This window comes from Syzygium oleosum, unplaced genomic scaffold (assembly GCF_021117445.2).
Source record: "Syzygium oleosum isolate NSW1041296 unplaced genomic scaffold, Sole_v2.1 Sole_v2.13, whole genome shotgun sequence".
Taxonomy (NCBI): Eukaryota; Viridiplantae; Streptophyta; class Magnoliopsida; order Myrtales; family Myrtaceae; genus Syzygium; species Syzygium oleosum.
In genome coordinates, this window is record NW_026607497.1 from 10699184 (window position 1) to 10713384 (window position 14201).

General features: G+C 42.8%; 1 pseudogene; it reads left to right on the top strand.

The window, feature by feature from the left end:
* Window positions 1-14201, top strand: part of LOC130139804 (leucine-rich repeat receptor-like serine/threonine-protein kinase BAM3) — a 45259-nt pseudogene that overhangs the window by 18391 nt on the left and 12667 nt on the right.

Here is a 14201-nt window from a genome sequence, read left to right on the forward strand (position 1 = left end):
AGGAGGAGGTCGGAATCCCCGTTTTTCACGCGCCCGCCAAGCGTTCGACGAAATGCCTCAACCACGCCGGTTTTTGTTCCATCGCCGGCCGGCGAACGGTGGTCCGACGGCGGTTCAGGTGAGTGGCACGGCCAGAGGCGGTCCTGGTCGAGCGACTTGGGGCGGCAACGGCCTGGGTCGGCCGGCGGACGGCCAATTTTGGCCTCGCCGCGCCCCTTCCGCGGATCTGTTTGTTCGGGTCGGATTCGACCCGAATCAACAGATCCGACCTGGGTCAACGCCCGGGTCGGATCCGTTGACTCGGGTCGGTTCCGACCGACCCGATCCGAATTGACCGATCCGACCCGGATCCGCCTGACCCGGTTAATATTATATTTTTATTTTATTTTATTTTTAAAAAAAAAAATTTTTAAAAAAAAAAAAATTTAAAAATTTTTAAAAAAAATTTTAAACAAAAATTATTATTTTTTTTTCTTTTTTTCTTTTTCTTTTCTTTTGTATTATTATTATTATTATTAATTTTTTTTTATTTTTTTTTTCGAAAAAAAAAAAAATTTTAAAAATTTGATTGATATATTCTAAATGTTTAATCTAATGTGATATTATTATGCATATTTTTGTCTTGTTTAAATTAGACAAACTTGAGATTTGCGCGGTAATATTTTGCATGTTATGTTTATTATCGCTGTATTGTTATGCATGTTTTTAATACAATTGCATGAGCGTTGTGTTTTTGAATGTCATCTGACTTAGTTAAGGTTAGAACCTTAGGCTGCATGCATTGTTGTGTTCCTGACTGCTAATCGTTCCTGATTATGCACTCGCTTGATCACCTCACATATTAGGAGAAAGGTCCTAAAATCAATCCAAATTGCCTGACAAATGTTTTCAGAAATGAATAGGGTAAAATGGTACCGAAAGGGCATTAGTTATCCAACTAGTGTAACCAAGTCCCCGAACTCATTTAATCTCTGGTTCGTAGGAATAGGGTGATTCTCCCATCACCCTATTTGGGTTTCTAATCGACCCACCCCAAATCGATTAGTGGCGACTCCTCGATATAAACCACTTGCATGTTAAAAACTTAAACCCTAAGTCGCGATATGGTATGGGCTTGGGAGAGCCCGAGTTAAGTCCCGAACCTAGACTTAGCACGTACCAGGCGAGCCCCTCCCTTTTTGCATGTCGTTTAAAAAAGGGCTCGGGAGTTCGGTCGCGACAGACTGGCGACTCCGCTGGGGACTTGTTTTTTTTAAAGTGGACTTAGGCCAAAAAAATTTTTTCCTGTTCAAATTGATTTTTGTTTGGCAGAAGGACTCAGGGTATGAACCCGACATTAAGGTGTTATTTGTCTTGCGAGTTCGAATTGATTATTTATAATTTGTTGTGCATGCTTTAATGATTTAGCACTACACCGTTGCACACACACAACCACGCCGCCGGACACGGGCCGCGATAGGGCATGTTAGGATGGTGTTAAGAAAGATACGACCTCGAACGCGAGCCCGCGATGTAGAGGTTGCCTTTCTTTTCCCCGAAATTTATTTCTAAAAATTGTAAAGAAGTATCTTTAGCCGCTATTCGCGTGACTATAAGATATTCCTTTCGATTTGGCCGAGGTTAAAAGGACTTGACACCAACGCGAGACTGCGACGGTCAGGCACCCTTTTAATTTCATTTTGCTGAGCCAGTCTAGATAGAAATCGAACCTCACTCCTCATGTGCATGTTATTGTGATTGCCATGGTTCAAGGAAAGGTATATATTCTGTCATTTCTCATTTTTATTATTCAGCCTACTTATTTATTTGATTTGTTAATGTTAGGCCACCTGTTGATTGCAGTCTATATACCAGGGATACGCTTATTGCGGAGCTTGTCCGTAAAAATAAGCGCCTCCGAGAGACCGTGGTTTCCCCATCGTTTATAAAATGAGTATCCAGGAAGGGCACCCTTTTGTTAAAAGCCTCTGTCTTTTATATTTCCTAGTAATTATGTTCAGGGATTTTGGTTATCTCCTGTAAAAATATTTATGGGTTGTACAAATGTTAATATAACTCGGGCCGTTTTTTATGTTTTAAATAAAATTTTTTGCCCCTTGATGACACCATCGCGGCCTTCGGCCCAGTGGTATCCGGGGATGTAGCGTCATGGTCCGAGGCGACCGGGGTTCGAACCCCGGGGACGCCGCCTGTAATGTTAATATTAATAAAAACCCTTTTTGCTTATTTTTTCTTTGCAAATAAAGAAAATATGCAATAATAATATGACTAAGTCATAGAATGATTCTTTATTGGGCATTATACTCATTCATATACGCGTTTTCGCAGGTAGTTACAAAAAAATGGCCGAAGAAAATGTCCGCCTCAATAACATGGAAGATGAGATGAAAATGGTCATCAATGCGATCCAAAATCTCACAAAGCAGGTGGAATCCATTCATGGCAAGCTCACACCTACGCCTGCAGCAGTTGAAGTGGTGTTACCACCACCGTCTACTGGAAAAGACAAAGCCTCTGCCAGTGACAGTAAAATGCCCCTGCTGGAGGACGATCCGCTTCCCCTTGCTGTCAAGAAGCTGAACTTGAAGAGTGTACCAATGACGAACAGGGACAAACGCCTTGCAAAGGTCGAAGAGATCTTTGAAAGCTTGACTACAAGGCCCGCAAAATCTTTGTCCCACTTGACTGTCTATATACAAACGGGTCAAAGTACCGAGAAAAATTCAAGATGCCGAATTCGAGAAGTATGACGGTACCTCATGCCCCAGACATCATTTGCACATGTATCATGTGCGGATGACCCAGTACGTTGACAATGAACCCCTCATGATTCAGACCTTTCAAGCGAGTTTGACGGGGCCAGCCCTGACATGGTATATGTCGAAGGATGTTGATACTTTTAAGTCTTGGGATGATGCCGCTGATGCATTCCTCAAGCATTATCAATTCAACCTCGACGTCACCTTTACTCGTGACGATCTAGAACGCGCGAGAAGAAGAAGATTGAGTCCTTCAAAGAGTATGCCACCGGATGGAGAAACTTGGCCGCCCGGGTTACCCCATAACTCAGCGACCATGAACAAGTGAAATTGTTCATAAAGTCTCTTCCATATGAATACGAGACCGCTTGGTTGGTGCCACTGCTGAATCCCTTAATCGTCTTGTTCCTGTGGGTGAACGAATCGAAATGGGATTGCGTGAGGGGTGGTTTACAGACCCCACTTCCACAAGCAAGAAACTCGGCATGAAGAAGGAGAAAGAACCTCTGACAGATGCGGATGTTGCATACACCCAAGCCGTTCGTCCTTCCCCAATGATTCAAATGAGCAGTGGACAGCAACCGGCCTCAGGCCGCAAGCCGCCCCAAAGGCGAAATAACAAAAAGCAGTTCACGCCACTCCCTTTGCCTATGTCTCAGATCCTGCCTATTCTCCTGGAAAAGAGGTTGCTTGCTAAAGAGCCAAAGCGTGAAAATCCTGAGCGTTTCCCCAACTACGATCCCTCCGAGGCATGTGACTATCATTTGGGCGAAATGGGACATTCCGTCAATGACTGCGTTGTTTTGAAAAATAAGGTCCAGAAATTGCTGGATGCAAAGATGTTTTCATTCCGCAACGCACCACCCAATCAAGCAGGAGGCACGGATATCGTCATTGAGTAAACTGTAGACTCAATTTTCCTCCTTTAGAATAGAGGCATATTTAATAGTTTGAATCCTCCTATGTAGGAGCTTTTCTTGCTTTCTAAAGTCCCAGTTGTTTTCTAAGATTCCCAGTTTTCTGAATTTGTAATTATGCTTGGAATTTTAGTATTGCAATTTCCATTCCAACAAATGTAATTCGCCTGAACTATTCAAAAGAATTACAAATGTTTTGTTTTGAGGGCCTGAGGAAGTATTCCAAACCGGCCCGTTGATGATATCCAGCCACGTAAAGGAAAGTGTTCTGAGGCCCGGGCTTCCTCATGTTTCCTCGTTTCTAAGCTTTTGAAAATAAAACAAACGTTTTATCATTTTTCAAAAAGGCCAAAAAAGAACGGTGGTGGAAAAGCGTGCATGCTCTTAGCCCTGTTTGTTTTTCTAACTCGCTCACTTCGTGTGTCAGAGCATACTCCTTTTTGATTTGTTATTACGAAGGGGACATTTGAAAATGACACAAGCTGAAGAGCACACCAGACCTTGATGATGCTAGCGGACCAACTCATCTGATAGGGGCAGTCCGAGCGAAGATCATCCCACCTTCAATGAAACATGGGGCAAATCTCACTACTACCAGTGGGTGATATCAACCCCAGAAAGTCAAAGAGAATGCTGACCATTCCTTGACCCCATGATGAGCGGAACATCATTTTGTACAAAAGTCGGGGGCAGATCAAGAAAAGATTACCCTTTTTGAAAGAAAAGGTATGTCTTATTCCTTAACAAATTTTGGAAATGACATTCCATCCCTTTTCTTTTGCAGATAATGAACTGGGGAACATGCTAGACTCTGATGTGCTAGCGAATCGGATAGAGCACCAATGTCGGGACCTCTCGAATGAAACATGACGAAGAAGTGCTTAATTAGAAGAGTAGACTAGGGGGCATGCGATCTCCCAGTCCATCAAAAAGGGTGTATTTCGTTCCTAAAGTTCATCCACTTTAGCATAGAAATGACATATCTTTTCCTTTTACATAGGACAAAATTGAGTAAAGAACACTCATGGTACAAGTAGCTGGAAAGGACTTTGCATATGACAAAATGGTGTCAAGGCAGATCCTGACAACCACAGAAGTCTCGATGGTAGTCATGCCCATGTTCGTCAAAGACCTTTAAAGTAGAGATTAGCTTTGCTGCGAAGTTCCCCATGCAAGCAATTGCACATATCTGTGTATGTCAGGAATCATATGATTCCCGAGAAACTCCCGACGTCACGGAGCCGCATTGACAAGCATCCGTCGACAAGTAGAACCCTCTATTCGGGAGCACCCCTAATTATAGAGGATTTCATTCAAGCTTCGAGACCAAGAGTATGGAAGAGCAGACTGAGTCAGAGAAGGCTGAACAAAGTAAAGAGGAGAAAAGACTCTGCTAGCTTTGAAGGCAAAATGGAAGAAGGGTAATTTGTATCGTTCTCAATTTACCCTCAATCATCTCATTTCTAACATAAACTCCTGTTTTTGTCAGAAGGGAATTATCAACATCCGAGAAAACTCAAGGAGTTGTCAATTTAATCTTAAATGAGGGGAATCACGAAGGGTAATGTTGTATCGTTCCCAATTCCTATTCCCTCAAAGAGCCGTTCATTGACACGGTCTTTCTTATTGCTTTACAGGTTTACCTCGTCGCTGCTACAGCGTAGGTAAGTATTTCTTTCCCTTAAAACTCTAAGAGTTGAAAGAATCAAAAGAAGGAGGAAACATGTTAAAGCAAATAAATGCTTAACCTTCCCTCAAGTGCATTGCATGTCTTTTGGAAAGAATTTCGCATGGTAATTTTACCTGTTTAATTCACCAATTCCCTGTGAAAATCTGGACAATTCGACGTATGGTATCGAACTGCTCCGATGTATTGAACGAGGTGTCTCAGGATGATGAGAGGCAATCCTTAGTCTATACACATTCTCACGTACCAAATCCTTGCAAGATGAGCGAAAATGTTTCATGTCTACAAGGTAAAGGGATTTCTCGCATAAGGTACGGTAGCCAAAATGACGAGAGGCAGTTCATTTCTCTGCCCCATACACTACCATTAATCCTTTGCTTGACCATTTGAGCCCATACACTTGAAGGTTCTTTTTAAATTACCCCTGTCAAGAACCACCCCACATTGGGGCAGCTTGAGGTAAATCAGCATCTCTGGGAGGATTCAAATTCAAAGGGAGCAAGAAGAGCGTCCCTCCTTTTCGGTCACCGCCCCCGTGGCTTCGGCCTCGTCGTTTTCACGGATCCGGTGGTCCTCGAAAGAGTCTTCCAAGACAAGCACACCATCGATGGCCGGACAGTCGAGGCTAAGAGGGCTTTGTCAAGAGAGGAGCAGCAAACTAAAGCCTGTCCAAAATGCCAATATCTTATTGATAACAGTGATGAGCAAGACAAGAAGGATGAGGAGTTTGTAATATCTAAAATTTTCTATGATCATCAGCTGCAACAGCTCACACAAGGTGAAAAGATGAATAGAAATTTTCTTGCTCTCATTTGCATTAATCTTTGAGTGTTTTTATTGCAGATGAACTCTCACAATAATTTAAGTGCCCTAGGATGACGAAGAGCGGTTCTTCTTCTATCCCATACACTCATATCCCTTGCTAGCCCAATTGAGCCGGCGATTTCATTTCGTACCAACCCGGTTGGTGATCATCCCCTACACCGGGGCAAGGCAAAAGTCACCACGGCTTGAGCATCGGGTCCAAAGTACCGAATCAAGATGAAGACTCCAAGAGCCTAATAACATTATTCTCGCTCAAGCTTGTTTAGGTTAGTCCCGACAATACCAAAGAAGCGACAATAAAATCTTTGAAAACTAGGGGCATGAAAAAGCGAGTGTGCCTGGTAAAAGCAAGGCCAATGCCCATGAATAAAAAATCAAAGAAAAGAAAAAGGAGAAGAAGAAAAACGATGAAAAAGACGACCCCAAAGGGTTAAACTTGAGTTCTTCTTCGATACAAATTCCTACTTTAGGAACTCTGTCTTGACAAAGATCTGTCACAGAGATAGAATGGTATCCAGGAAAATGCTGGACGCAGAAGCTTCTCAAGAAAAAGTTGTCAAAGAAGCTAAAACAAGGGATTACCCAGGGAGTTTTCCAAAAGAGTCCTGATGATGAAGAAAAAGACAGGTGACAATGCCAAGATGATCACCAACTCTCCCCCTTACACACATTTTTGAGCCTAACGATCCTTTCGTTTCTCAACCTGTGAACCGAGCCCACGTTACGTCCCTCAGGAAGTCTCTTCTGACTAGGACACTTGAATTAACGTGGAATTTCAAATGTTTATAAACAACGCTCGAGGAAGTGCGAGCAAGATTATTTCTATCTCGTTTTGCAGGGTTCTTGACTTGTAAACCCGGAGTTGATTGCAGAATATTTTCTTTCATGGCATTGACTTGAACAGTCACCTTCATTAAGCCATTGACCAAGCCTACATTACGACCCTGAAGAAGACCTCTCGAGATTAGCGTCGTGCATCGCTTGCGAGAAAACTCGAGACCACTTGCGGATGTGATAACGGTCGATTGAGAGTTTTCGATGTTCCCGCATTAATGGACGGGACAAATAGCCCTTTTCAACGAGAGCGAGTGGAAAGTCCTTTCTGACTGAGAATCCCTCGTTCAACATCTTGAGAAGTCCACCTCCCAAGCGAAAATTGTCTTGATTTACCCTCGGTGGATGTTTGGTGATGAGCATGGCAAAATTATCATGCATGAACTTTCAAATGCGCATTCTGGAATAGCATAGCTTGTCTATCCTTGATGAATGCATGCATGTTTGCGCTAACTCTCTTTGACAGGTAAAATATTTTCAAAGACTCAAAGAACATATGACCTTTGGAGCGTCTCCAAAGATGTCACAAAAATTTCTTCCGTTCCCAAGTGGAATTGACACAAGCATGCTTTTGCGCCTTAGAGTTCTAATCCCCGGTGATAGAACACGAAAATTCGGGCGTGGAGAAGCCCTCATTATCATCACAAAGAGATGCCACGAAAAGGTCGGGTATTCAGCAGATGATACATCAAACCTCCGGGTAAGAAATCCCAGGTATTTTATCAGAATTCTTTTCAAACTACCCAGAAGGTAAATTGGGTGTTCCTTTGAAAAAGAAAAGCATCTTGACTTGCTGGTCAAGATATTTCATACGATATTCAAGAATAGCCTCAGTTGTTTATTTCTCCGATGAATACGTATGTCTTTGTACAAAGAAAAACTCGTCTGACAGGAGACACGCCCTTAAGAGGCAGGAACGTGCCCAGGTAAGTACATTTTACCCATGCCTGATTCTAAAAATCCATGTACCTACGATTGTTATGGTACCCTTTGAACATCGGATTGACCCCGTTGTTCATCCTCTGAACATCGGAGTGACCTCGTTGTTCACCCTCGAACATCGGAGTGATCCGTTGTTCACCAATTGAACATCGGATTGACCCGTTGTTCACCCTCTCGAACATCGGAGTGACCCAGTTGTTCACCAACCGGCTATCGGATTGACCGTTGTTCACCAATTGAACATCGGATTGACCCCTTTTGTTCACCCTCACGAACATCGGATTGACCCGTTGTTCACCCTCTGAGCGAACATCGGATTGACCCCGTTGTTCACCCTCGCGAGCATGGGGCCCCCCATGTTCACATCAAATCCTCGGGCGAGGACCCCGGTGTGCTCATCGTTTGAGCTTTTCAAGACCCGCTTGGCGAGGACCCACCGGGCAAACCAACAAATCCTCGGGCGAGACCCCCAGGTGCTCATCGTTTGAGCTTTTCAAGACCTCTTGGCGAGGACCCACGAGGCAAACCAACAAATCCTCGGGCGAGGACCCCCAGGTGCTCATCGTTTGAGCCTTTTCAAGACCTGCTGGCGAGGACCCACCAGGCAAACCATCAAATCCTCGGGCGAGGACCCCCAGGTACTTTATCAAAACAAAATCCAGTCAGTCAAGGCGACCGAAGAAAGGTTCGAGTCCTAGACAGACAAAAACAATCCCCGTCAAGGCGACCGAAGATAGGTTCGGGTCCTAGACAAACCATTTTTTCGTCAAGGCGACCGAAGACAGGTTCGAGTCCTCGACACACAATATCAACCATCTGGAATTACTCTACCCTTCGGCAAGGTAAGTAGCCCCAGGTATGTTTTTATTTGCTTTAGCATGCATCATCTTATATCGCATCATAAAAATGGGACTCTGGTCTCGCCAAAAATAACATTCATTGAGCATGCATGGGCCAAATTTAGGTGCCGTTTTATCTTTGAACGTAACCTCTGCTGAGCTCAATCTCTGCGAGCTCACCTTCAGAGAGGCGGTGTTGACACCTATTTTTGATTTGTCCAAAATTAATTACACAAAATTTAGGAATTAATTTTCTTTAATTCCTAAAACAAAAAAATATTTCTATTTAAATGCATTGCATATAGACATTAGGCATATGTGAATTAATAGGGCCTATTAGAGCATATTTTCTTAAATTTTAAACAAAAATTTAAAAAAAAAAAAAAAAATCGAGTCGGGCCGGAGTCGGGTCGGGCCGACCCGGCCCATTTCTTTTTTTTTTTTTTTTTTTTTCCGGGCCCGGCCCCTTTTCCTTTTTCTTTTTTTTTCCTTTCGCGCGGGCCCAGCCCACTTCCTTTTCTTTTTTTTCTCCCCCCGCGGCCGGGCTTGCCCGGCCCAGCCTTCCTTTCCTTCTCTTCCCTGCGCCGGTCGCTTCTCTCGCCACCTTGTTCTCCCTGCTCGCGACGGAGGCGTGGCCAGCACGCGTGACGCCGCTTCTCGCCGTCATTTATGCACGGCGAGAAGAGAGCCGGATGAGCACACCGATGGGATCGCATTAATGGCGATCCCGTCCTCCCCATTCCTCTCTCCCTTATCCCCTCCTCCCTCTCGGTTCTCTGCACCCTCTCGGCACCGACCCCCCCTGCTCTGCTCTGCACCGGCCTGCAATGGCCACGAAAGTCGTGGCGTGGCGTAGGCCGGTGCAGGCCGTCGTCACGCCGACGCAGAGAGGCAGAGAGACGCGTCGTCGCCGCCTATAAAAGCCAGAGAGAGAGAGAGAGTCCCGGTCGGCCACTTTCCAGAAAAAACAGAGACGGAGAGACCGAGAGCTCTTCCGGCGACCGCCGTGCTCGCACCGCGCCTCGATCATCCATCCTCGCCGCCGAGCCGCCGGCAGCGGTGACACGGTGAGAGAGAGAGAGCCCCGGTCGGCGAAACACGAGAGAGACCGAGAGAGAGAACACGAGAGAGAATAGAGAGAGAGAAAGGAAACCGAGGCCACGCCGGAGCTAAAGAAGAACCGGCGGCGGTCGTCGACGCCGCCGGACTGCCGGAGGCCATCCAGACAGCGCCGTCGGCCAGGTGAGCCCCCTCGGCCGAGAAGGCCCCCTGTTTTCCCCTGTTTTTGCCTCGGTTTGGCCGGGACTCGCGCCGGCCGTTTCGCTCGAATCCCGGCCCATACCTGGCGTCGGTCCCGGTCCCTCGCTCACCGTCCGAAGCAAACCCAAGCCGCCGAGCCGACCGGATCGCCGGAGGAGGTCGGAATCCCCCGTTTTTTCCACGCGCCCGCCAAGCGTTCGACGAAATGCCTCAACCACGCCGGTTTTGTTCCATCGCCGGCCGGCGAACGGTGGTCCGATGGCGGTTCGGGTGAGTGGCACGGCCGAGGCGGTCCTGGTCGGGCGACTAGGGCGGCGGCCCGGCTGGGTCGGCACGGCGGACGGCCAATTTTGGCCTCGCCGCGCCACTCCCCGCGGATCTGTTTGTTCGGGTCGGATTCGGCCGAATCAACAGATCCGACCAATCAACGCCGGGTCGGATCCAGTTGACTTCGGGTCGGTTCGACCGACCCGGATCATAGTTCAGGCCGGGTCAACGACCGGGTCGGATCCGTTGACTCGGGTCGGTTCAGGCCGATCGAATTGACCGATCCGACCGGGTCAACGGACGGGTCGGATCCGTTGACCCGGTCGGTTCGAGGCCGGATCCGCCTGACCCGGTGTTAATATTATATTATTATTTTATTTTATTTTAAAAAAAATTTTAAAAAAAATTATTATTTTTTTTTCTTTTTTTCTTTTTCTTTTCTTTTGTATTATTATTATTATTATTAATTTTTTTTTATTTTTTTTTTCGAAAAAAAAAAAAATTTTAAAAATTTGATTGATATATTCTAAATGTTTAATCTAATGTGATATTATTATGCATATTTTTGTCTTGTTTAAATTAGACAAACTTGAGATTGCGCGGTAATATTTTGCATGTTATGTTTATTATCGCTGTATTGTTATGCATGTTTTTAATACAATTGCATGAGCGTTGTGTTTTTGAATGTCATCTGACTTAGTTAAGGTTAGAACCTTAGGCTGCATGCATTGTTGTGTTCCTGACTGCTAATCGTTCCTGATTATGCACTCGCTTGATCACCTCACATATTAGGAGAAAGGTCCTAAAATCAATCCAAATTGCCTGACAAATGTTTTCAGAAATGAATAGGGTAAAATGGTACCGAAAGGGCATTAGTTATCCAACTAGTGTAACCAAGTCCCCGAACTCATTTAATCTCTGGTTCGTAGGAATAGGGTGATTCTCCCATCACCCTATTTGGGTTTCTAATCGACCCACCCCAAATCGATTAGTGGCGACTCCTCGATATAAACCACTTGCATGTTAAAAACTTAAACCCTAAGTCGCGATATGGTATGGGCTTGGGAGAGCCCGAGTTAAGTCCCGAACCTAGACTTAGCACGTACCAGGCGAGCCCCTCCCTTTTTGCATGTCGTTTAAAAAAGGGCTCGGGAGTTCGGTCGCGACAGCGGACTATAACTTTAGGACTCATTATTGAATAAGAAAACTGCATGTGACACTTAATTGACAAATGATTAAGTTTAGGTGTAGAAAATGCATTATTTAGATAACTAATATAATCAAGTCCCTAATCTTAAATCTCTAGTTGCGTATAGAGTGACGTATATTCTTATAGCTCACTTGGTTTCTAGCCAACCCCAATAGGTTAGTGACAACTTTTTATATAAAATTCTCTTGGGCTACGTTTGGTAGTCGGGATAAAATTCAAGATAGGATAAATTATCCTATTCCGTGTTTGGTGGCTGCTCAAGATATAATAAAGTCGGATATATGAGGGATATAACACGTATAAAATTATTCCATGGGGGAGGTGGGATAAAGGTGATAGAATTTTTAATATCCATAATATAAAAGTTATCTTTCTCGAATAACAAACTTGTTAAATTAATAAAATTAAAATAATATTTGAATATAAATAATATTTCAATTTTAATATAAAAAATTCTAAATAACAAAAAAACAGCAATAAATTCGTTTTTATTTATTCTTATTTTTATTTATATATTTAAATTTCTTTCTATCTTATGATATAAATTATATATATACACATTTAGTATTTATATGTATTACATATTTTAGGCATATTTGTATAGTTTACTATTTAATAAAATTTTATTAGAGAATGATGGAAGGGGAAGAAATAAAAACGAAAATAATTAAAAAAGAGAGGGAAAATAATAAAAAATAAATAAAAATGAAATAGGCAAGAGTGTCATGAGAAATTTTTATTAGCTCCGTTTGTATAATTTTTAAGTTCATTTACACTGATATAACGTTCATAGCAAATAATGTATATGGTAATATGTTAAAATACCGGCTTTATTAGTGCGATTTACTAAATAATAGATAGGATATATCAAATCCTTTGTATTTCATATCGTATCCTATCCAATCCGATCCTGGATAAAAATTCGGATGACCAAACGCAGCCTTAGGGTTAATCGAAATTGAATATCTCAACGTCACGTGAAGTAAGGGGTGACGTTAAGTAAGGGTTTGGGAGAATCCATGTCGAATGGAGATCCGGCGAATGGGGATCGTTGGTTCCAACTCGACATTACCTCTAAACCTCAATGTCTAGAGAGCTCTATGAATATGTATAAATGAGAGTTCTTCTTATGACTAACACCTCCTATTTTCATTTCACTCTTATATACCCACATATATAAAGAATTGAAAACTCTCAATATAAATAATTAAAATACATTGTGAGGAAACATATATATATATACTATTTGGTTAAATTTGTTTGCAGGCAAGCAGATGGGTTAATCACTGTAATTTCATAATTAAAAAATTGAAAAAATCTAAAGAAAAAAACTATTAAAATTTTGATAATTATAAGGATGAAATACGAAGGCTAGCCTTCTCGTATTATTAGATTAGAATTGACTATTCCCGTCGTGTTATATCATAATGGTGTATCCAATTAATTTTTTGGAAAATATTTTTCAAATCACTTATTTTTCGCGAAACGAACGAAACCTAAGTAAGTTTCCTGCGTGTCTTAACGAATAATTTTCTTTTGAAAAAATTCCAATATAAATATGTATATAATTTGCATATTGAAAATTTAATTTTCTTTATTTATGGACTCTTAAATTTTATTTATTTTATTTGGAATCAATATTTCACCATCTAAATTTTGCATTTAATTACCCCATGTTTCTTTTTCTGAATAATGTTGTTGGGTTTATTTCTTTAAAAATTGCACACATGCAAAAGAAATTATTTTCAACAACAAATAAGTATCTGGTTGCTCGTCATATATAAAATAAAATAACTGGTTCAAGTTGCACTGTCGCTCAGTGAAAGCAACAGTACTGTTATGCAAACAAATTCCATTTTTTATATATTTAATATACATTATTTGGCCAATGTATGTTATACAGTTAAAGCCAATTTTCATTTTCATCCAAAACCCTAGAAAACCCTCTGCCTCTTTCCATGTCATCTCCTCCCACGCATTTCGACTAGAAAACAACAATCATGGACTGCTCCTACTCCTCGGCCTTTGCCAAGTGGACATCAGCAGAGTGAATACGCATCCAACTTTCCTTACCATCCCCACCCGACTCAGTCGCACGACCCCATTTTTAATCCACAACCACGATGCAGAATGTCCAACAGATGGATTTTGGACACATCGAATGCATGGATTCTTTGTGTTGCGCTGACTATTGTGTTGATCTGTTTCATAGTGTTATTAGTTTTCACCATATTCCTTTGCCTCCTCATTGGGCCTTATTACCCCACATTGAAAGTCGCCAAGTTGACTGTGTTCAATCTCATAGTCACTACGTCCACCGGGGCTACTTAAAAAGCCGCCCTCTTGATAAAAAAAAAAAAACTAGATATTTACGTTAACTTGTTCCATGGGGTTGAGTGCTTCGTCTACTACTACTGGGAGTCAACGCAACCCTTTGCATTAGTGTCAGTGGAGTTATTCATGCCGCAGGCTGAGAACACGACTGTGATAAAGGTGAAGATAACGATGGAGAGGCTCGAGCAGGTAATGGTTGAGGACATGGATTGAGAGCGAAGGTCCATAGGACAATGGTCATCGATTTTGGCTTGAAGATGCGGGGCAAGTACATGCTTGGGTCATGGTGGAAGAAGGGCTACGACCGCGTTAAAACTCACTGCGACA